Consider the following 22,595-nt stretch of genomic DNA (forward strand, 5'->3'; position numbering starts at 1 on the left):
AGTAATCTGCAGCATTGATGGATTCCATTTTCCTTGATATCTTTTCTCCATAGCCGCAATATCTCATCATGCTCGTCGCTCGCTGCTGCTCAGTTTGGCGGAAATAAGTCTAGATGCGAATGTAAGAAATTAATCTTTAAGCCATGATTCTTAAATGTTTCAGGAGATTTTCCACCAACTCTTCATAGTTATCTGCTTTTGAGTTCCCAGTAATGTGAATGTGACCCATGCAGGCTTTTATTTTCCCTGCAAAAAACAGAGAAAATCCTCATCATGAAGAAGCTTACGAATCTGAGCTCCAATAAAGACTCCTTCCCTTATCTTTTTTTCACTCAACCTTGGAAATTTGTTAATGAGATACTTGATGCTTTTGTTTTTTTTATCCATTGCCTTCACAAAGTTCTTCATTAGGCCCAATGTGATATGCAGTTGTGGTAACAAAATCATATTTGATTGGTGAACAAGTGCTGGATGCAGTAGATTTTTACTCTTTAATGGCTGAAATGAATGTCGGAGAGGTCGGTCACTTTTATTGTAGGGATATTCTCTTGCACGACTATTCCACTCACACAGAAAGCAGCAAGACTTTATGCATCCACCTTGGAGACCAAGTAAGAGGGCCTTCACCTTTAAGTCACCACAGAGGGGTCACCAATTTTGCTCATAGTTCAGGCCCCTCAACAGCTGTTTCATTTTGTCATAGGTTTCTTTTATGTGCACTGTTTAACCTACTGGAATTGAAGGTAGCACATTGCAATTATGCAGCAAGACGGCTTTTAGGCTTGCTTTGGAGGAATCGATGAAGAGCCCCCATTCCTCTGGATTATGACTTATCTTCAGATAAGTTGTTGCATGCCACAAGATCGCCCTCCATGAAGAAGTATTGGACAAGATCTTTATCTCGGTTGAGGGAACAAAGAAATCCGAACATCGCCATCTAGGAGATTCCATTACTGTAGCTGGAAATCTAAGTGCTCAGCTTTACTCTGGGGCAGATCCAAACCTCAGAATTCAGTTCACTTTGTGTTATAAGATGTTGTTACGTTGAGGTTGCTGACAGAAAGTCTGAATTGTGAGAGAAAGATGCTTCATGGAACCAGGCGCCCTCTTCTTCCTCACTTGATTCGGCTGAAAATGTTTCTGGTGCTTTTGGAGCCAGCAGTTCTTCTGTATGTGGTACTGAGTATATTGCAGATGGAAGTTTTGGATACTGTAAAGTCCACTTATTCCTTGAAACTACTTTCCTAATGGGGGGCACCATGCAAAAATAGCAATTGGTAGTGTGATCGGTTGGCTCTCTCCAGATAATTTCTGCTGCAAAAAGCATAGATTGTCTCTTCCCATGCAACCGCTGGGTAAGATGTGATGCACATGTATTGCAGCATATGTGTGGAGCCCAACTCTTGTCCTGATCTCCTATTCTTCAGTCAAAATACAGGTTGTAGGCTTTCCTTATCACAGTAGTCAAGTTTCACCTTTGTGACTCAAAAATGACTTCTCCTTATATGTAGCAAAAACTATCCGCTTTGTTAATTCAAGAACGAGGCATGTCAGAAAAAATATATAGAAACATATCAATATGCCAAGAAACTAAGCTAAGGAATCTTAAAACTGTTTACTATACACAAAGAGCATTAATAAAAGTAGGAGACGCAACTGTAATTAGAATGACGTCATCGGAGAGGATTTGGCATTTTTTGATTGGTCGCCCTAAGATGATAGAATACTGAAGGCTCAAAAGACTAAATAGATGATGTAATAGACGAGCTACTAACAATACAATATTGATTATAAAGTAATAAAGACACAATTTTTCTATAAGCCTGCATGAAAGATGTCAGAACTACACTGTGTTCCAAATTATTATGCAAATAATATTTTCTCAGATTTTCCAAAATTACCTATATGAAATGCAGTCATTGTAATTTTCCAGTCAAATAACTATTAGAGTACAATTGAAAGGTTTTTGTAGAAACTGCCTATGATAACAGGATGTTTTTAAAAAAATAAAAAACTCAAACTGCACTCAAAATGCATGTTCCAAATTATTATGCACAGCAGAGTTTTCAACCTTTTCATTTTAATAAAGAACAAAAAAATGGTCATTTTTGAAATTATAAGTATTAGCAGGTTATTACAAACTGAAATCAAACAGTTTTCAACTCAAAACTTTATTCTAGGTGATGTTACATTTGCACATAGGACCCCTTGTTCGAAAGGAGCTTCTGAACTCTCTCATCCATTGAATTTGTCAGGTTTTGGATGGTTTCTGCTTCAATTGTTTTGCATGAGGACAGAATACCCTCCCAGAGCTGTTGCTTAGATGTGAACTGCCTCCCGCCATCATAGACACTCCTTTTGATGATGCTCCAGAGGATCTCAATGGGGTTGAGGTCAGGGGAGCATGGGTGCCACACCATAAGTTTGTCCCCTTTTGTGCCCATAGCAGCCAGAAATGCAGATGTGTTATGTGCAGCATGAGACGGGGCATTATCATGCATGAAATGATCTCTATGGTCCAGATGGATGGAGTGGAGGATGGCTGGTTGATGGACACCCCATGCAAACACAGCTACGGCGCTAACAAGGAGGAGTTGGAGTAATGTTTTGGGCTGGAATCATGGGGAGAGAGATTGTCGGCCCTTTTAGGATCCCTGAAGGGGTAAAGATGAACTCCATAATGTATGTTGAGTTTCTCAAACAGCACTTCCTTCCATGGTTCAAGAAGTAGAACAGTGTATTCCGCTGCAAGATCATTTTCATGCATGATAATGCACCGTCTCATGCTGCACATAACACATCTGCATCTCTGGCTGATATGGGCATAAAAGGGGACAGACTTATGGTGCGGCACCCATGCTCCCCTGACCTCAACCCCATTGAGAACCTCTGGAACATCATCAAAAGGAGTGTCTATGATGGCGGGAGGCAGTTCACATCTAAGCAACAGCTCTGGGAGGGTATTCTGTCCTCATGCAAAACAATTGAAGCAGAAACCATCCAAAACCTGACAAATTCAATGGACGAGAGAGTTCAGAAGCTCCTTTCGAACAAGGGGTCCTATGTGCAAATGTGACATCACCTAGAATAAAGTTTTGAGTTGAAAACTGTTTGATTTCAGTTTGTAATAACCTGCTAATGCTTATAATTTCAAAAATGACCATTTTTTTGTTCTTTATTAAAATGAAAAGGTTGAAAACTCTGCTGTGCATAATAATTTGGAACATGCATTTTGAGTGCAGTTTGAGTTTTTTATTTTTTAAAAAAATACAGTTATCATAGGCAGTTTGTACAAAAACCTTTCAATTGTACTCTAATAGTTATTTGACTGGAAAATTACAATGACTGCAATTCATATAGGGAATTTGGGAAAATCTGAGAAAATATTATTTGCATAATAATTTGGAACACAGTGTAATTACTATTTCCTCTGGATCTTGAAAATTAGAGTCAACCGGCATATTTAAGTTTCATATTCATTTTCAGCACCACAAAATTAGTTGAGTTCAACAGTTCTTTGTCTCTGACCCAATTTGGCTGTGGAACAGTTATTAGTCCCAGTTCTGTGCTCACTAAACACTGAAGGCAATGATCTCACCAAACGGTCTCCATCAGGGGTCTATCCCAATCCTGACCACACCCTATAGTCCTCTGACACTTCCTCCATTTTGATCGTTCTCCTACTTCTGATCCTTGACCTGTCCTCTGACTATATATCCCTAGTCCTGATTACGCTCCTCTTTCTGACCCATGGCATATTTTCTGACTAAATCTCTGTCTTATCATTCATCTATCCTGATTACTCTTTTCTGACACCCGTTCAATCCTCTGACTATATCTCCATCTTATTCTTCCTCCATCCTGATTTTTCTCCTTCTTCTGACACTTGTTCCATCATCTGACTATATCTCCGTCTTGTTCTTTCTCCATCCTGATCAATCCCCTAGTTCTGACCCTCATCCCATCCTCTGACTATATCTCTATCTTATCTTTCATCTATATTGATCAATCTCTTAGTTCTGGTCCTCATCACATCCTCTATGTGTCTATCTTATCTTTCCTTCATCCTAATCAATCCCCTAGTTCTGACTGTCGTCCTCTCCTAGGACTATATCTCCATCTTATCCTTTGTTTATACTGAACCATCTCCTAGTCATGATCCTCATCACAACCTCTGACTATATCTACATCTTATTCTTCCTCCATCATGAGCACTATCCTAGTTCTGAACCTCATCCCAGCTTAGGTCCACATCTCCATTTTTTCCTTCCTCTATCCTGATCACTCTCCTAGTTCTGACCCTCATCCCTTCTTCTAACTATATTTCCATCTTATTCTTCATCCATCCTCATCATTCACACTACGGATACTAATTGAGATGTTCTGGGATCTTGGGAATCTGGCCAAGGATGTAGATATCTCCTTGCAGGAATGTTGGGGAGCAAGCAGATATACCCTACAATCCAATCTGAACAGCATCAAACTTATTGGGGAATAAAAGATCCAGAAGAAGTCAATTAAATCATGTTTAGCTTCTTCCGCCCCAACTGTTCCCCTCCCAACCTGAGTACCTAAACCCAACTGGCCCCGATACCGTGAGTGAACAGTAGAAGTGACGGCCCTGTTCACGTATGCAGCTCCTCTGCCTTCACTGGCGTGACTTTCCTGGCTCAGCCGTCTCCCAACTCCTCTCTTCCTGGCCGTTGGAGGCAGTCTCTCAAGCCGTGGATAGGGGGGTCCAGACCTCGTCTGTCGGCGGGCGAAGTCGGGTTCCGCGAACTCACTCAGCTCCACAAGCAAGTTCTGTCTCTCCTCAATAGGCACAGCACTCGGGTCACATCTGTGATGGATCCGGAGCTCATCCACCGGTGTCCAGCTGCGGCACCTCGCAGGTCTCTGACTTAGGCCTGCCACGTGGGGCTTCTCAGCATGTAGGGAGCATGTCTGCTCCTCTCTGCTGCTTGGCGCCAAAAACTCCTCAGGCTTGGCTCACTGGCCTCTTAACTTCAGGAACTCCTTCCTGGAAGTCACTTGACTGGGTCCAGCGTCTAGATCTGCTCCCACTTCAACTTCCCTTGTACATCTTGGTTCCGCTTGACTGCGCCTGACCAGCAGATGGCAATCTCTCTCCATCTTTAAAGCATCCTGTAATAATTCTCTTAAATGCTCTCTTGCCTCCATTACATTACCATAAATAGCCAAAGCATGAGGCCGACCCCACCCTTTGAAAAAAGCCGGGTTTCCGGTGAAACGCACATGAGGGACACATGACCCGCTTGTTTATCACATGTTAATTAGAGTCGGATAGTATAAAATTATGCAGACAGGGTTAACTAGGTCAGGATAGCTATGTGCGCTCCAGCACCGGCACACTATCTATTAGCGTGCCTGCAGCTGCATTGTCAGCACGTCCGTGCGCTGGCGTGGTCTCCAGCATGGAGATACTACACCTTCCAGATCAAACACCTTCTCGCATACTGTCTCACGCTAGTTGCATACAGGATTGATACGGCTTTAATATCATGTCATTATCTATATGAATTGGAGTGGCACTACAATAGAATTTGATATTTCTGTCGGTTTATGATGTCTAATAGCATTATTGGGCATTTTATCTTATATAGCAGTGCATGTATTTGAGTGATTATACACCCTAATAATTTTAGATATAAGCCACAATCCTAATTTAACCCTCTACTGCTAGGTAGCATAACTCTAATGACTAGTGATGGGCGAACCCGTCACTGTTTAGGTTCGGCTAATACCAGAACAGTACCCGAACCCCGAACATGACCCCATTCATGTGAATGGGGGACCCGAATTTACCTGGTTTCCCGAGCCGTCATTTTCATGACAGCGCAGGAAACACAGGCTCTGATAGCGATAATTGCATTACCTCGATCAGAGCGCTGTGGCATCATGCTGAGATACAGTGTGGCGCTCTGTTCATGGAATCTTCGTGGGACCCTCGTTATTTGGACTGCGTCGGAAAGGTAAGAATGAGGTTGGTTTATTATTTTATTTTTATTACAGGTGATCAAGGGTTTCAGCTGGAATGGGTGTGACAGTAAGTATGGTTTAATTTAGAATATTAAAGGAATACTGTCTTCAAATAAAATATTTTATTCTGGGTATGGGTGTTTTATTTTACCTTTTACTTACACTGTGGGGTTAGTAATGGGGGCGTCTTATAGATGCCTCTCCATTACTAACATGGGCTTGATGTCACTGTCACTGCTGCAGGGCAGTGGGCAGAGGAAGGCTACGTGCCAGAATTGACGCATGATATGGATGCGCCATTTCTGGGGCAGCTAAGGGCTGCTGTTTCTAGCTTCGAAGGGGGCCAATATTCATGGCCCCTTCCTAGGCTATTAATATCAGCCCCCAGTTATCTGCATAGCCCCTGATAGCTATTAAAATAGGGGGACCCCACATCACTTTTGGGGGGGTCCCCCATTTTAATAGCCAGTGAAGGCTATGTATACCGCTGGGGGTTGATATTAGTAGCCTGGGAAGCTCCATGGGTATTACCCCCTTCCCAGGTTAAAAACATCTGCCCCAGCTGTCCACTTTCCCTCTGCTGGTTAATAAAATTACGGGGGACCTCCATGTCATTCTTTTGGGGGGGTCCCCCATTTTAATAGCCAGTGAAGGCTAAGTACACAGCTGGGAGTTGATATTAGTAGCCTGGGAAGCTCCATGGGTATTACCCCCTTCCCAGGGTAAAAACATCTGCCCCAGCTGTCCGCTTTCACTCTGCTGGTTTATAAAATTACAGGGGATCCTAGGCCATTTTTTCTCTAGAAATGTACTATTTTTTTAATAAATTACATGAACAGTAAGGTACACATGAAAAGCAGATTATATATATCACATATTTATATCTATCTGTATATATATCTATTATATATATATATATATTATTTATATATCTATCTATTTGTTATCTGTTGACCTATCTAATTATCTATCTAAGATAGATAATGGATAGCTATATGGATATATAGATAGATAGATAGTAGTGATGAGCGACCACTAAAATGCTCGGGTACTCGTTGTTCAAGTCGAGCAAATTGGAATACTCTAGTGCTTGGACCGAGCAACAAGCCCAATGTAAGTCTATGGGAAACTCGAGCATTTTTCAGGCGCTTACCCCCCGGCGGTCTGCAGAGGGCCTAAAAATTGCCCAAATCGATGGGAACAGTGCTCAAATGACATGGGGACATCGTGGGGAAGACCCCTGGAAGCATTTCTGACTCCCAGGTCACTGCTGTCAACAACGTTGTCAGAGTATTATGCCACTTTTACGGACTCACAATAAAACATACCAAAACAAAACCAAAATGGATTTTCCTGGGAAATATGTTAAGGAGCATCCTTTCTAGGGTAATGACTTGTATAAAAGGCAAAATAAATAACCAAAAACAAAAATGCTCCTCCACACCTTGGTGTATGTTCACACGTAGCGTTTTTGATCCGTTTTTGCACTTTTGCATTGCTTTCAGCCGTGACAAATACATTCACCAGGAAATGTAATTTTAACATTTTACAACCTTATCTGGCCATGTGACACTTCATCAGATACATCCTGTTTCATTTATGATGGAGGGACTTTGAAAGTCACAAAGACTAATTTTATAGGGCCATCAGGCGGCCTTTACTATTCTTAAAGGGCCAGCAGTCGGCCATCACTATTCTTAGAGAGCCATCAGCCGGCTATGCTTTGTTGTTCCCATTATTAACAAGTGGGTCTCCTATACTGTTATTCCGTATGCAGTGACTGCAAGGGCTGCCAAAAATTTGGACTCAGCCCAATACCACTTTGAAGAGACAAGGAGGAGGGTCTCATTAAAAAAAATGTTTCCATTATAAAGGAGCGGGTCTCCAGTAGTGGTAATGCCCATGCTGTGACTGCAAGGAATGCCAAAATTTGGGAAAAACTTCACTAACAATTTAAAGGCACATACAGCTGGGCCACAGTAACAACATGTTGCCATTAGAAAGGAGAAGGTCTGCTATTCAGTTATAGGGTATGCAGTTAAGCAACAGCAGCCAAAAATTTATAGGAACTCGAATGCCCCTTGCAAGAGATGTACAGGTCAGAGGGCCTCCTGCAGAAAATGCTCCCATTATTAGGAAGTGAGTCTACTATATTGTTTGCCTATGAAGTGAAGCAACGGCTGGCAAAAATTTGGAGGAAGTCCAATGCCCCTTGCAAGAAATGTAGATATGTTCATATGGTACATATGGTGGTGATATGGTGGTGGAGGATGAGGATGCGGAGAGGGAGGAGGACAAGAGCAAACAGACAAAACCATGAAGCTTATACCCATGTCTGGGTGTGAAAAGGTGCATGGGAAAAGACACAGTATTTGAGTTTATGTTATGCTGCTATCATTCGGTGGTGTTGAGAAGTCTGGCCCAATCCAGCCCTTGTTCATTTTTGTAAGAGTCAGCCTGTGAACATTTTATGTTAACAGGCGGACGCACCTATCGGTTATAATTCCACCGGCAGCACTAAAAACCCGCTCTGACAAAACGCTAGCGACAGGGCAGGCCAGGACCTCCAAGGCGTAGAGAGCCAGTTCATGACACGTATCTAGCTTGGATACCCAATAATTACAAGGCACAGAGGAATCACGGAGGATGTTGGTATGGTCAGCAAGGTACTTCCTTATCATCTTCCGAAACTTTTCCTTCTTTGGGAGAATACCCCGCGCCTCAGGGCCTGTGCGATGGGAAGGTCTGAGAAAACTGTCCCAGAACTTCGACAGTGTTCCCCTGCCTCTGCTGGATTGCATTTGTGGCTCTCTTGCCTGTACTCCTTGTTTGCCCAACGAACTTTGACCTCTGCCGCCAGCGTTTTCAGATGGGAATTTTTTAAATAATTCCGCACCAAGGGCCTTCTGGTACTGCACCATTTTATTAGGCCTGTCCTGCAAGGGAATAAGAGACAGAAAGTTCTCCTTGTAGCGTGGGTCTAGAAGTGTCACCAACCAGTAATGACTGTCACCCAAAATTTGGACTACGCGAGGGTCACGGGAAAGGCAGCGTAACATAAACTCAGCCATGTGTGCTAGACTGAAAATAGGCAAGAGTTCCGTGTCCTCACCAAGAGGATGATAAAACCATGCTCTCCTCCTCATCCTCCTCCTCTTCCTCCTCCTCCCTGTCCTCAGGCCATGCATGCTGTACAGACGATATGACATGTGTGCATGTAGTACCATCTATAGCGCAGGAAACTAGCTCCTGTTCTTCCTCCTGCTCCTCCTTTTCCTCATTGTCATCCAATCCACGTTGGAATGAGATGCGGCTGGGCTATGTGGAATCACCATGTTTGGTTCCTTGCTCCATCTCATCGTGCTCCGCCTGCAATGCATCCTCTTTAATTGTGAGCAGAGAGTGTTTCAGAAGACTGAGAAGCAGGATGTTGACCCTAATTATGATGTCATCGCCGCTCACCATCTTGGTGGAGTCCTCAAAGTTTTGGAGGATGGTACAAATGTCTGACATTCATGTCCACTCCTGAGGTTTTATGTGTGGAGTCTGACCTGAATACCGACTGTGTTGTTGATGCTGGCAGTCAACAACTGCCCTATACTGTTCACAAATCCTTCCTGACATCTACAATGTAGAGCTACAACACGTGGGGACATCACAGATCAGTCTGTGAGCTGGAAGCTGCAAACGATGCTGAAGCATGGCAAGAGCGGCGGAAGCTGTAGCTGACTTTCTAAAATGGGCACACAGGCGGCGGACTTTGACAAGCAGATCCGACAGATGCAGGTAGTTTTTGAAAAACCGCTGAACCACGAGGTTAAGCACATAGGCCAGGCATAGTACATGTGTGAGCTTGTCTCGCCTCAGAGCCGCCACCAGATTCCGACCATTGTCACACACGACCATGCCTGGCTGTAGGGTCAGCGGTGTCATCTACAGATCTGCCTGCTCTTTCAGAGATGTCCACAACTCTTCAATGTTGTGCGGTTTGTCACCAAAGAACATTAGCTTCAGCACAGCCTGTTGCCGCTTGGCTGAGGCAGTGCTGCAGTGATTGCAGCTTGCGACTGATGTGCTCATTTCGGAGATGGAGGCTGAAGAGGAGGAGAAGGTGCAGGAGCTGTAGAATGTAGGGGCAACCATGATTGACCCAGGGCCCGCAATCCTCGGCATCGGGAGGACGTGTTCCGTCACAAGGTCCGACTGGGTTTCTGGCTTCCACTATATTAACCCAGTATGCCATCAGTGAAATGTACCGTCCCTGCCCACAAGCACTTGTCCATGTGTCCATGGTTAGGTGGACTTTCCCAGTAACTGCATTGTTGAGAGCTCGTCTAATGTTGTGGGACACGTGCTTGTGTAATGCGGGGATGGCACACCGGGAGAAATAGTGCCGGCTGGGGACCGAGTACCGAGGGATGGCTGCCGCCATCAGGCTGTGGAAAGCTTCCATCTCCACGAGACTAAAAGGCAAAATTTCGAGCGCATGCATTCGCGAAATGTGTGAATTTAGTAGTGTGGCCTGTGGGGCATTGGCTGAGTATTTGTGTTTGTGTTCCAAGGACTGGGGTAGGGACAACTGAACGCTGCTTTCGAACAAGGACGTGGACGTGCTTGCTGATGGTGCTAGTTGAAAGTATTCAACGACAGGTGCAGGGAGGCATCTTGGCATGCACCATGGACAGGGGATTGGTGTGCAAGCACAACAGCAGGACAAGCTGTGGTGTCACCCACAGACACTGTTGCTGGACCCTGGGGTTTGGCCCACTTAGGGGTGCTATGCTGCTATGTGCCTGATCATGCTGGTGGTGGTCAGGCTGGTAGTTTTTCAACCCCTGCTGATGCTGGCCTCTCAGGTGGTGCAAATATCCTTTTTGGGGTTATCTGCAGAATCTTTAAAAAATAACCAGACTTTGGAAGACCTAACAGTTGTACTAGCAACTTCCTTCGTGTTGGCATTACGAGGAATGCTTTCCTGCCTTGTGTCTGCGGACACCACACTGCTTCTTCCTGCCTATTAAGGTGCTACACCTCCCTCCCCTTGCTGTCCTCGCTCTGTATGTCCCCCTGCCAGGTTGGGTCAGTGACTATATCATCCACCACCTCGTGTTCCACTTCCGCACCATGGTCCTCCTCCTGACTTTCTGGCAATTGTGTCTCATCATCATCATCATCCACCTCTTGCGACAGTAATTGCATGTTCCCACCATCACCTTCATGTGCCTGTGGCTGCTCCAATATTTGGGCATCACTACACGTGTTCTCCTCTTGACTGTCTTGAAGCTGGCCAGGCGAGAGGACCTAATCTACAAATGGAGAAGTGAACAGCTCTTCTGAGTGTCCAATTATGGGATCAGTTGTCTTCGGGCACTCATAATGGTGGGAGGAAGGAGGATCAGGGTGAGGAAACTCACGGCTACTGAGACTTGACCGTGTGGAAGACAAGATGCTGGTGGAGGTGGCTAAGGAACTGGAAGCACTATCTGCTATCCAACCAATAACCTTTTGACACTGCTCTGTGTTCAATAGCGGTGTTCTGCAGTCCCCTAGTAATTGGGACAGGAAGATTGAGCGACAAGATGTGGGTGTTTGTTGTGGCACAATTTCAGCTTGCCCACGGCCACGTCCTCGGTCTCTGCTTTCACCATGTCCACTTCCTCGTCCGTTACAACGCAACTTGCTCATTTTTAATGGAGGACAATATTTTCCTCGTTCACGAAAAATGGCTGATTTTTGCACGCAGTTATATGTGATATGTCTGACAGAGAACCATAGTTATAAATAGCAGGCCTGTAACTTGCTAATACTATTCTTCACAGACACCTAGTGTGAATAGCTTGACCAACACACTGCAATGGAATGATAATGGAAGAAATGTCTGATTTTGGAACACTCTTATAGGTGTTATGTCTGACAGAGAACCACAGTTTTAAATAGCAGACCTGTAATTTACTAATACTACTCTTCACAGATACCTAGTGTGAATAGCTTGACCGACACACTGCAACAGAATGGAAAAGGAGGCCAATATTTTCCCCATTCAGTTTAAATTTCTGGTTTTTATCACTGAAATATGGAACAGATCTGGCTTTATTGTGCAATGAGAACAAGCAAATGGAGCAGAAAAATGGTGTACTATGGGTTGATTTTTAAGCAAATAACCAGGACTAAGATAAAAAAAAAAATTTCCCTGGCCCCTGATATCTGGGGCTGTGTCTACAAATATCTGTAAAAACAGCAGCAGCAGGAAAGTTCAATGGACCCTCTTGCACTATATGCACTGCAGTCTGAAAAATACACTGCGTGCCTGCCTATTTCCCGCTATCACCACTGATTATATACAGCTGAATTAGTCCTCAGAAGGACTATTAGTTCAGTTGAATATATAAATATATATATGTATATATATACAGTACAGACAAAAAGTTTGGACACACCTTCTCATTTAAATATTTTTCTGTATTTTCATGACTATGAAAATTGTACATTCACACTGAAGGCATCAAAACTATGAATTAACACATGTGGAATTATATACGTAGTTAACAAAAAAGTGTGAAACAACTGAAAATATGTCTTGTATTCTAGGTTCTTCAAAGTAGCCACCTTTTGCTTTGATGACTGCTTTGCACTACAGCCTGGTCCAACTTTGATGTAATGTCCTTAAAACAAGTCAAAATGAGGCTCAGTATTGTGTGTGGCCTCCACGTGCCTGTATGACCTCCCTACAACGCCTGGTCATGCTCCTGATGAGGTTACGGATGGTCTCCTGTGGGATCTCCTCCTAGACCTGGACTAAAGCATCCGCCATCTCCTGGACATCTGTGGTGCAACGTGACGTTGGTGGATGGAGCGAGACATGATGTCCCAGATGTGCTCAATCGGATTCAGGTCTGGGGAACGGGCGGGCCAGTCTATAGCTTCAATGCCTTCATCTTGCAGGAACTGCTGACACACTCCAGCCACATGAGGTCTGGCATTGTCCTGCATTAGGAGGAACCCAGGGCCAACCGCACCAGCATATGGTCTCACAAGGGGTCTGAGGATCTCATCTTGGTACCTAATGGCAGTCAGGCTATGTCTGGCGAGCACATGGAGGGCTGTGCAGCCCTCCAAAGAAATGCCACCCCACACCATTACTGACCCACTGCCAAACCGGTCTTGCTGAAGGATGTTGCAGGCAGCAGTTCGCTCTCCACGGCGTCTCCAGACTCTGTCGCGTCTGTCACGTCTGCTCAGTGTGAACCTGCTTTCATCTGTGAAGAGCACAGGGCGCCAGTGGTGACTTTGCCAATCCTGGTGTTCTGTGGCAAATGCCAAGCGTCCTGCACGGTGTTGGGCTGTGAGCACAACCCCCATCTGTGGACGTCGGGCCCTCATACCACCCTCATGGAGTCGGCTTCTAACCGTTTGTGCAGACACATGCACATTTGTGGCCTGCTGGAGGTAATTTTGCAGGGCTCTGGCAGTACTCCTCCTGTTCCTCCTTGCACAAAGGCGGAGGTAGCGGTTCTGCTGCTGGGTTGTTGCCTTGCTACGGCCCCCTCCACGTCTCCTGGTGTACTAGCCTTTCTCCTGGTAGCGCCTCCAGCCTCTGGACACTACGCTGACAGACACTGCAAACCTTCTTGCCACAGCTCGCATTGATGTGCCATCTTGGATGAGCTGCACTACCTGAGCAACTTCTGTGGGTTGTAGTGTCCGTCTCATGCTAGCATGAGTGTGAAAGCACAACCAACATTCAAAAGAGACCAAAACATGAGCCAGAAAGCAATGGTACTGAGATGTGCCTGTGGTCCCCACCTGCAGAACCACTCCTTTATTGAGGGTGTCTTGATAATTGCCAATAATTTCCATCTATTGTCTATTCCATTTGCACAACAGCATGTGAAATTGATTGTCAATCAGTGTTGCTTCCTAAGTGGACAGATTGATTTCACAGAAGTTTGATTTACTTGGAGTTATATTCTATTGTTTAAGTGTTCCCTTTTAATTTTTTGAGCAGTGTATATATATATATATATATATATATATATATATATGCTGTGGTATACCTATACTAACTATGAAGAAGCAAATCTCTCCCTGACGCAGCAGCAGCTCTCCCTACTCTGCTTGATTCCGGAGTGACTGTGACGAGCCTAGGACTACCAGGTCTTATATAGACCTGATGACGCTGTGCGGCCAGCCAATCACTGTAATGCCGCAACCAACATGGCTACGGCATTATAGTGCATGGCAGGCAATACCTACATGTTCATTTGCTCTCTAAAGAGTGCCAAACATGCAGGGAGGGGACCCGAGCTCCCGCCGAGCAACCCGGAAATACTCACCGAGCTTGTCGAGCACAATGATACTTGGGGGAGTACCGAGCAGTGGCGAGAACGTTCGCTCATCACTAATAGATAGATAATAGATCGACAGATAGATACATACTGTACAGTCATGGCCAAAAGTTTTGAGAATGACACCAAAATTATATTTTCACATGATCTGCTGGCCTCTGTTTTTTATTAGTGTTTGTCTGATGTTTATATCACATACAGAAATATAATTGCAATCATATTATGAGTACCAATAGGTTATATTGACAGAATGAGTTAATGCAGCAAGTCAATATTTGCAGTATTGCCCCTTCTTCTTCAAGACCTCTGTAATTCTCCCTGGGATGCTCTCAATCAACTTTTCGACCAAATCCTGACTGATAGCAGTCCATTCTTGCATAATCAATGCTTGCATTTTGCCAGAATTTGTTGGTTTTTGTTTGTCCACCCGTCTCTTGATGATTGACCACAAGTTCTCAATGGGATTAAGATCTGGGGAGTTTCCAGGCCATGGACCCAAAATCTCTATGTTTTGTTCCATGAGCCATTTTGTTATCACCTTTGCTTTATGGCAAGGTGCTCCATCATGCTGGAAAAGGCATTTTTGGGCGCCAAACTGCTCTTGGACGGTTGGGAGAAGTTGCTCTTGGAGGACATTCTGGTACCATTCTTTATTCATGGCTGTGTTTTTAGGCAAGACTGTGAGTGAGCCGATTCCCTTGGCTGAGAAGCAACCCCACACATGAATGGTTTCAGGATGCTTTACAGTTTGCATGAGACAAGACTGGTGGTAGCGCTCACCTCTTCTTCTCCGAATAAGCTGTTTTCCAGATGTCCCAAACAATTGAAAAGGGGATTCATCAGAGAAAATGACTTTGCCCCAGTCCTCAGCAGTCCACTCCCTGTACCTTTTGCAGAATATCAGTCGGTCTCTGATGTTTTTTCTGGAGAGAAGTGGCTTCTTTGCTGCCCTCCTTGAAACCAGCCCTTGCTCAAAGAGTCTCTGCCTCACAGTGCATGCAGAAGCACTCACACCAGCCTGCTGCCATTCCTGAGCAAGCTCGGCACTGCTGGTAGTCCGATCCCGCAGCTGAAACAGTTTTAAGATACGGTCCTGGCACTTGCTGGTCTTTCTTGGGTGCCCTGGAGCCTTTTTGACAACAATGGAAGCTCTCTCCTTGAAGTTTTTGATGATGCGATAGATTGTTGACTGAGGTGCAATCTTTGTAGCTGCGATACTCTTCCCTGTTAGGCCATTTTTGTGCAGTGCAATGATGGCTGCACGTGTTTCTTTAGAGATAACCATGGTTAACTGAAGAGAAACAATGATACCAAGAACCACCCTCCTTATAAAGTGTCCAGTGATGTCATTCTTACTTAATCATGACTGATTGATCGCCAGCCCTGTCCTCATCAACACTCACACCTGTGTTAATGGATCAATCACTAAAACGATGTTAGCTGCTCCTTTTAAGGCAGGACTGCAATGATGTTGAAATGTGTTTTGGGGGTTAAAGTTCATTTTCTGGGCAAATATTGACTTTGCAAGTACAGTAATTGCTGTTAAGCTGATCACTCTTTGACATTCAGGAGTATATGCAAATTGCCATTACAAAAAATGAAGCAGTAAACTTTGGAAAAATTGCTATTTGTCTCATTCTCAATACTTTTGGCCATGACTGTATATGGATGGATATATGGATAAATAGATTTATCGATAGATAGATAATAGTTAAATATATGGATATATTGATAGATAATAGATATATGGATAGAGAGATAGGTAGATAATAGATTTATGGATAGATATATAGATAGATAATAAAGAGATAGATAATAGATATATGGATAGATAGATAGATAGATAGATAGATAGATAGATATGGATAGATATAAGGATAGATAAATAGATTTATAGATTATAGATAGTAGATATATGGATATATAGATATATTGATAGATAATAGATATATGGATAGATAAATAGATTAAGAGATATAGTGATAGATGGATAGATAATAGATATATGGATAGATAAATAAATTAATAGATATATGGATAGATATATAATAGATATATGGATAGATTATAGATATATGGATAGCTAGATATATAGATAATAGATATATAATAGATAGATATACAGATAGATATAAATATGTGATATATATAATCCGTGCTTTGCATGTGTACCTTACTGTTCATGTAATTTATTAATAAATGAGTCCATTTCTGAAAAAACAATGGCGTGGGATCCACCGTAATTTTATTAACCAGCAGAGGGAAAGCGGACAGCTGGGGTGGATGATTTTAGCCTGGTAAGGGGGTAATACCCACGGAGCTTCCCAGGCTACTAATATCAACCCCCAGCTGTATACATAGCCTTTACTGGCTATTAAAATGGGGGATCCCCCCAAAATAATGATGTGGGGTCCCACTATTTTAACAGCTAGCAAAGGCTATGCAGACAGCAGGGGGCTATATAATAATAGCCTAGGAAGGAGCCATGAATATTGAAACAGGAGCCCTCAGCCGCCCCAGAAACGGCACATCCATAGGATCTCTGGCACTTAGCCTCGCTCTTCCCACTGCCCTGTAGCAGTGGCAGTGGGGTAATAGGGCTGGGGTTGATGTCAGCTTATAATGCCAGCTGACATCAAGCCCATGTTAGTAATGGAGAGGTGTCTATAAGACGCCCCCATTACTAACCCCATAGTGTAAGTAAAAGGTAAAATAAAACACCCACAACCAGAATAAAATATTTTATTTGAAGACAGTATTCCTTTAATATTCTAAATTAAACCATACTTACTGTCACGCCCATTCCAGCTGAAACCCTTGATCACCTGTAATAAAAATAAAATAATAAACCAACCTCATCCTCACCTTTCCGACATCCAAATAGCGAAGGTCCCACGAAGATCCCATGAACAGAGCAGCTACATAGTATGTGACCGCTCTGTTCATTTGCCAGCAATACACTGACTCAGCGTATAGCCGGCAAATCAGGTCACCGCATGCGCACTGAGTATTTTACCCCGCATGCAATGAATTCAACGGAGTTCAACTCATTGGCAAGTGTGGGAAAATACTCACTGCGCAGCCACTGACCTCAACCACCTGGCTATACGCTGAGTCAGTGTAATGCCGGCAAATGAACAGAGCGGTCACATACTATGTAGATGCTCTGTTCATGGGATCTTCGTCGGACCTTCGTTATTTGGTTGTTGAAAAGGTGATAATGAGGTTGGTTTATTATTTTATTTTTATTACAGGTGATCAAGGGTTTCAACTGGAATGGGCGTGACGATAAGTGTGGTTTAATTTAGAATATTAAAGGAATACTGTCTTTATTTCAAATAAAATATTTTATTCTGGGTGTGGGTGTTTTTATTGCCCCCAACCCCCAGATGCCTATTTGTACCTGGCTGGAAACAAAATTACAGGGAAGCCCTTTTTTAATTATTTCATGAATTTCATGAAATAATGAAAAAAAATTTGACATGGGGCTTCGCCCTATTTTTGTGTCCAGCCAGGTACAACTAAGCAGCTGGGGGCTGGAATGCGCAGGGCAGGGTGGCCCAAGCTTTCTACCCCCCCCCCTGCTGCGAATTGCAGTCCGCAGCCACCCCAGAAAAGGCGCGTTCATAGAAGCGCCATCTTCTGGCGCTGTACCCAACTCATCCAGGGCCCTGGTGCGGTGGCTCACTGGGTAATAAAGGGGTCAGGGCCAGCTTGGTATTATCAGCTGGCCCTAAGCCCAAAATTCATGGGGTCACACCAATATTAGACATGACCGCCATGAATTTCTAGTAAAGTATTTAAAAAAAACACAGCACCCAGAATAAGGTCCTTTAATTGAAATAAACACACAATTCTTTATTGTTCTTAATTAAACCATACTTACCGTATCGCCCATTCCAGCTGAAGCCAATGTCTTCTGCAATAAAAGTAAAATAATAAACCAACATTATCCTTACCTTTCCATGGTTCCCAGGACATCTTCAGCTCTGCTACATTCACATGACAGGCTGGATCGTAGCAGAAAGCTGCCATCCAGCTAGCCATGCCGCAGACACTGAGAAGCTCCTCAGTGAAGCTCCTCAGTGTCTCGCTGTGACGGCATCCAGATGAGCCGAGTTCATGTCCAATGAACTCGGCTCACCTCAGGCACGTCACTGACAGCGTGGGAGAAATCTCCTGCGCTCAGCGCTTGAGCAGGAGAATTCTCTCTCAGTGTCTGCGGCATGGCAAGTTGGATCGCAGCTTTCCGCTACGATTCAGCCTGTTATGTCAATGTTGCAGTACAAATACAAAGAAATAGTCGGCACTCCGTAGTCCTCGTTAGTAGTAGTGGTGCACGTGGAGAGATCACAAGTAGAGATGAGCGTTGTTCAACTCGAACTGTTCGCCAATCTCAAATTCGAGCTGTTTTGGGCGGTGTTCGAGCCGTTCGGCGAACACGAACGATTTGAGAAAAATTCGGCTGTTCGAGGTTATGTTTGATAACTGTTCGTGCACCAAAATCATAACTGGATTTTTTCTCAGTAATGATGAAAATTAATGTTAATATGCAGTTTGAGTGTACAGCGGGGCGGGGGGAGGGGCAGGGGATGGATCTCTGCAGAAATAATGAAGATCTCCATTTTTTTTTCTCTTTCCCGCATTTACAGTGGGGAGGTGCAATCTGTCAGCCTATCAGCAGCGCACACACGGAGCGAAGTGCTTTTTTTCACACAAGCAAGGGCATGTGTCATTGGCAGTGTATGTCACATGTCCTTGCCCTATAAGACCAAGCCATTTTCCCCCTCGCCACCATTTTCTCACTGCTGCAGCTGCGTGTTAGACGGCACCGCTGTTGCTGTGTGCGCTATACCTTGTTAAATTCAAGCCAATTTTCGCACAAATCTACAGATAGCTTGGGAGTAGGGAATAGTTGTGATTGCAGTCCTTTTAAGGACTAGGTTACAGCATTTCCTACGACTTTTATCAGGCAGGCCTGTGCTCTTAAATAGATAGATTGTGGGAGTAAAGACTAATTGTAATTGCAGTCCTTTTCAGGACTAGGTTACATCAGTTCCTATCAGTTTTTGCCAGCAGGTCTGTGCCAGTGCTGTGCAAGTTTTTTTCACAGCATTTGGCTGAATCTAGCAAAGCTAATCCTTTTTGGCCTATTGCAGAGTGTGTTAGTCAGTGGAGTAGCCTATCTGTGTTGCAAGATATACCACCTATGTATAGAATACCATTTTTTTTACTGCACCTAGTGAAGTAAAATCTTTTGGGCATAGCATCATTCTATTAGTCCATCTATACTGACCTCCATCAGGTTGCAAATTGAATATAATTTATTTCTGTATCTAGCTCTGAAAAAATATTTGGGCTTCTAGCAGTGTGTGGGACTTGTTCTATTAGTCCATCTATACTGACCTCCATCATGTTGCAAATTAAAAATAATTTATATCTGCATCTAGCTCTGAAAAAATATTTGGCCTTCTAGCAGTGTGTGGGACTTTCTCTATTAGTCCATCTATACTGACCTCCATCAGGTTGCAAATTAAAAATAATTTATATCTGCATCTAGCTCTGAAAAAATATTTGGGCTTCTAGCAGTGTGTGGGACTTTCTCTATTAGTCCATCTATACTGACCTCCATCAGATTGCAAATTAAAAATAATTTATATCTGCATCTAGCTCTGAAAAAATATTTGGCCTTCTAGCGGTGTGTGGGACTTGTTCTATTAATCCATCTATACAGACCTCCATCAGGTTGCAAATTGAATATAATTTTTTTCTGCATCTAGCTCTGAAAAAATATTTGGGCTTCTAGCAGTGTGTGGGACTTGTTCTATTAGTCCATCTATACTGACCTCCATCAGGTTGCAAACTGAATATAATTTTTTTCTGCATCTAGCTCTGAAAAAATATTTGGCCTTCTAGCAGTGTGTGGGACTTGTTCTATTAGTCCATCTATACTGACCTCCATCAGGTTGCAAATTAAAAATAATTTATATCTGCATCTAGCTCTGAAAAAATATTTGGCCTTCTAGCAGTGTGTGGGACTTTCTTTATTAGTCCATCTATACTGACCTCCATTAGGTTACAAATTAAAAATAATTTATATCTGCATCTAGCTCTGAAAAAATATTTGGCCTTCTAGCAGTGTGTGGGACTTTCTCTATTAGTCCATCTATACTGACCTCCATCAGGTTGCAAATTAAAAATAATTTTTTGTCTGCATCTAGCTCTGAAAAAATATTTGGCCTTCTAGCAGTGTGTGGGACTTTCTCTATTAGTCCATCTATACTGACCTCCATCAGGTTGCAAACTGAATATATTTTTTTTCTGCATCTACCTCTGAAAAAATATTGGGCTTCTAGCTGTGTGTGGGACTTGTTCTATTAATCCATCTATACAGACCTCCATCAGGTTGCAAACTGAATATAATTTTTTTCTGCATCTACCTCTGAAAAAATATTTGGGCTTCTAGCTGTGTGTGGGACTTGTTCTATTAGTCCATCTATACTGACCTCCACCAGGTTGCAAACTGAATATAATTTTTTTCTGCATCTAGCTCTGAAAAAATATTTGGCCTTCTAGCAGTGTGTGGGACTTTCTCTATTAGTCCATCTATACTGACCTCCATCAGATTGCAAATTAAAAATAATTTATATCTGCATCTAGCTCTGAAAAAATATTTGGCCTTCTAGCGGTGTGTGGGACTTGTTCTATTAATCCATCTATACAGACCTCCATCAGGTTGCAAATTGAATATAATTTTTTTCTGCATCTAGCTCTGAAAAAATATTTGGGCTTCTAGCAGTGTGTGGGACTTGTTCTATTAGTCCATCTATACTGACCTCCATCAGGTTGCAAACTGAATATAATTTTTTTCTGCATCTAGCTCTGAAAAAATATTTGGCCTTCTAGCAGTGTGTGGGACTTGTTCTATTAGTCCATCTATACTGACCTCCATCAGGTTGCAAATTAAAAATAATTTATATCTGCATCTAGCTCTGAAAAAATATTTGGCCTTCTAGCAGTGTGTGGGACTTTCTTTATTAGTCCATCTATACTGACCTCCATTAGGTTACAAATTAAAAATAATTTATATCTGCATCTAGCTCTGAAAAAATATTTGGCCTTCTAGCAGTGTGTGGGACTTTCTCTATTAGTCCATCTATACTGACCTCCATCAGGTTGCAAATTAAAAATAATTTTTTGTCTGCATCTAGCTCTGAAAAAATATTTGGCCTTCTAGCAGTGTGTGGGACTTTCTCTATTAGTCCATCTATACTGACCTCCATCAGGTTGCAAACTGAATATATTTTTTTTCTGCATCTACCTCTGAAAAAATATTGGGCTTCTAGCTGTGTGTGGGACTTGTTCTATTAATCCATCTATACAGACCTCCATCAGGTTGCAAACTGAATATAATTTTTTTCTGCATCTACCTCTGAAAAAATATTTGAGCTTCTAGCTGTGTGTGGGACTTGTTCTATTAGTCCATCTATACTGACCTCCACCAGGTTGCAAACTGAATATAATTTTTTTCTGCATCTAGCTCTGAAAAAATATTTGGCCTTCTAGCAGTGTGTGGGACTTGTTCTATTAGTCCACCTATACTGACCTCCATCAGGTTGCAAATTCAAAATAATTTTTTGTCTGCATCTAGCTCTGAAATAATATTTGGGCTTCTAGCTGTGTGTGGGACTTGTTCTATTAATCCATCTATACAGACCTCCATCAGGTTGCAAACTGAATATAATTTTTCTCTGCATCTACCTCTGAAAAAATATTTGGGCTTCTAGCTGTGTGTGGGACTTGTTCTATTAGTCCATCTATACTGACCTCCATCAGGTTGCAAATTGAATATAATTTTTTTCTGCATCTAACCCAGCCAATAGTTTTGGCCTAATACCACAGTTTGGCCACTCAGCTCTGCTCGGTTCCCATCCATTGTTTTTTTGTGCAAACAACTCCAGAGTTGTGAATTAGTTAACCACCAAAATGAGTGGAAAAAGGCCTGCTGCTGGTGGAAAGGGGAATAGGCGTGTTGGGAAGGGGAAAAAAGGTTGTGTCCGTGGGGTAGGTGTTAAAGCAACAGTAACATCTGCAGAAGAAAGACCATCTTCCAGCCAAACTAAAATGTCTACTTCTTTTAGCGGACAATGTGATAAGATCCCTTTCTTACGGCCACGCCAATCGCTACAAATTCCAGATGAGGCACAAAAACAGCAGGTGCTTCAACGGATATCAAGAGCTCCTTTAAGT

The 22,595-nt window shown here is 43.0% G+C and overlaps 1 protein-coding gene across 2 annotated transcripts in view; it reads right to left on the minus strand.

The window, feature by feature from the left end:
- Positions 1–22,595, minus strand: part of LOC141266087 (cytochrome P450 2C20-like) — a 451,920-nt gene that overhangs the window by 413,424 nt on the left and 15,901 nt on the right. The gene's annotated exons all lie outside the window — the stretch shown is intronic.

The sequence above is a fragment of the Phyllobates terribilis genome, unplaced genomic scaffold (genome assembly GCF_046119375.1).
Source record: "Phyllobates terribilis strain yellow unplaced genomic scaffold, ASM4611937v1 Scaffold_4__5_contigs__length_816908805, whole genome shotgun sequence".
Classification (NCBI taxonomy): Eukaryota; Metazoa; Chordata; class Amphibia; order Anura; family Dendrobatidae; genus Phyllobates; species Phyllobates terribilis.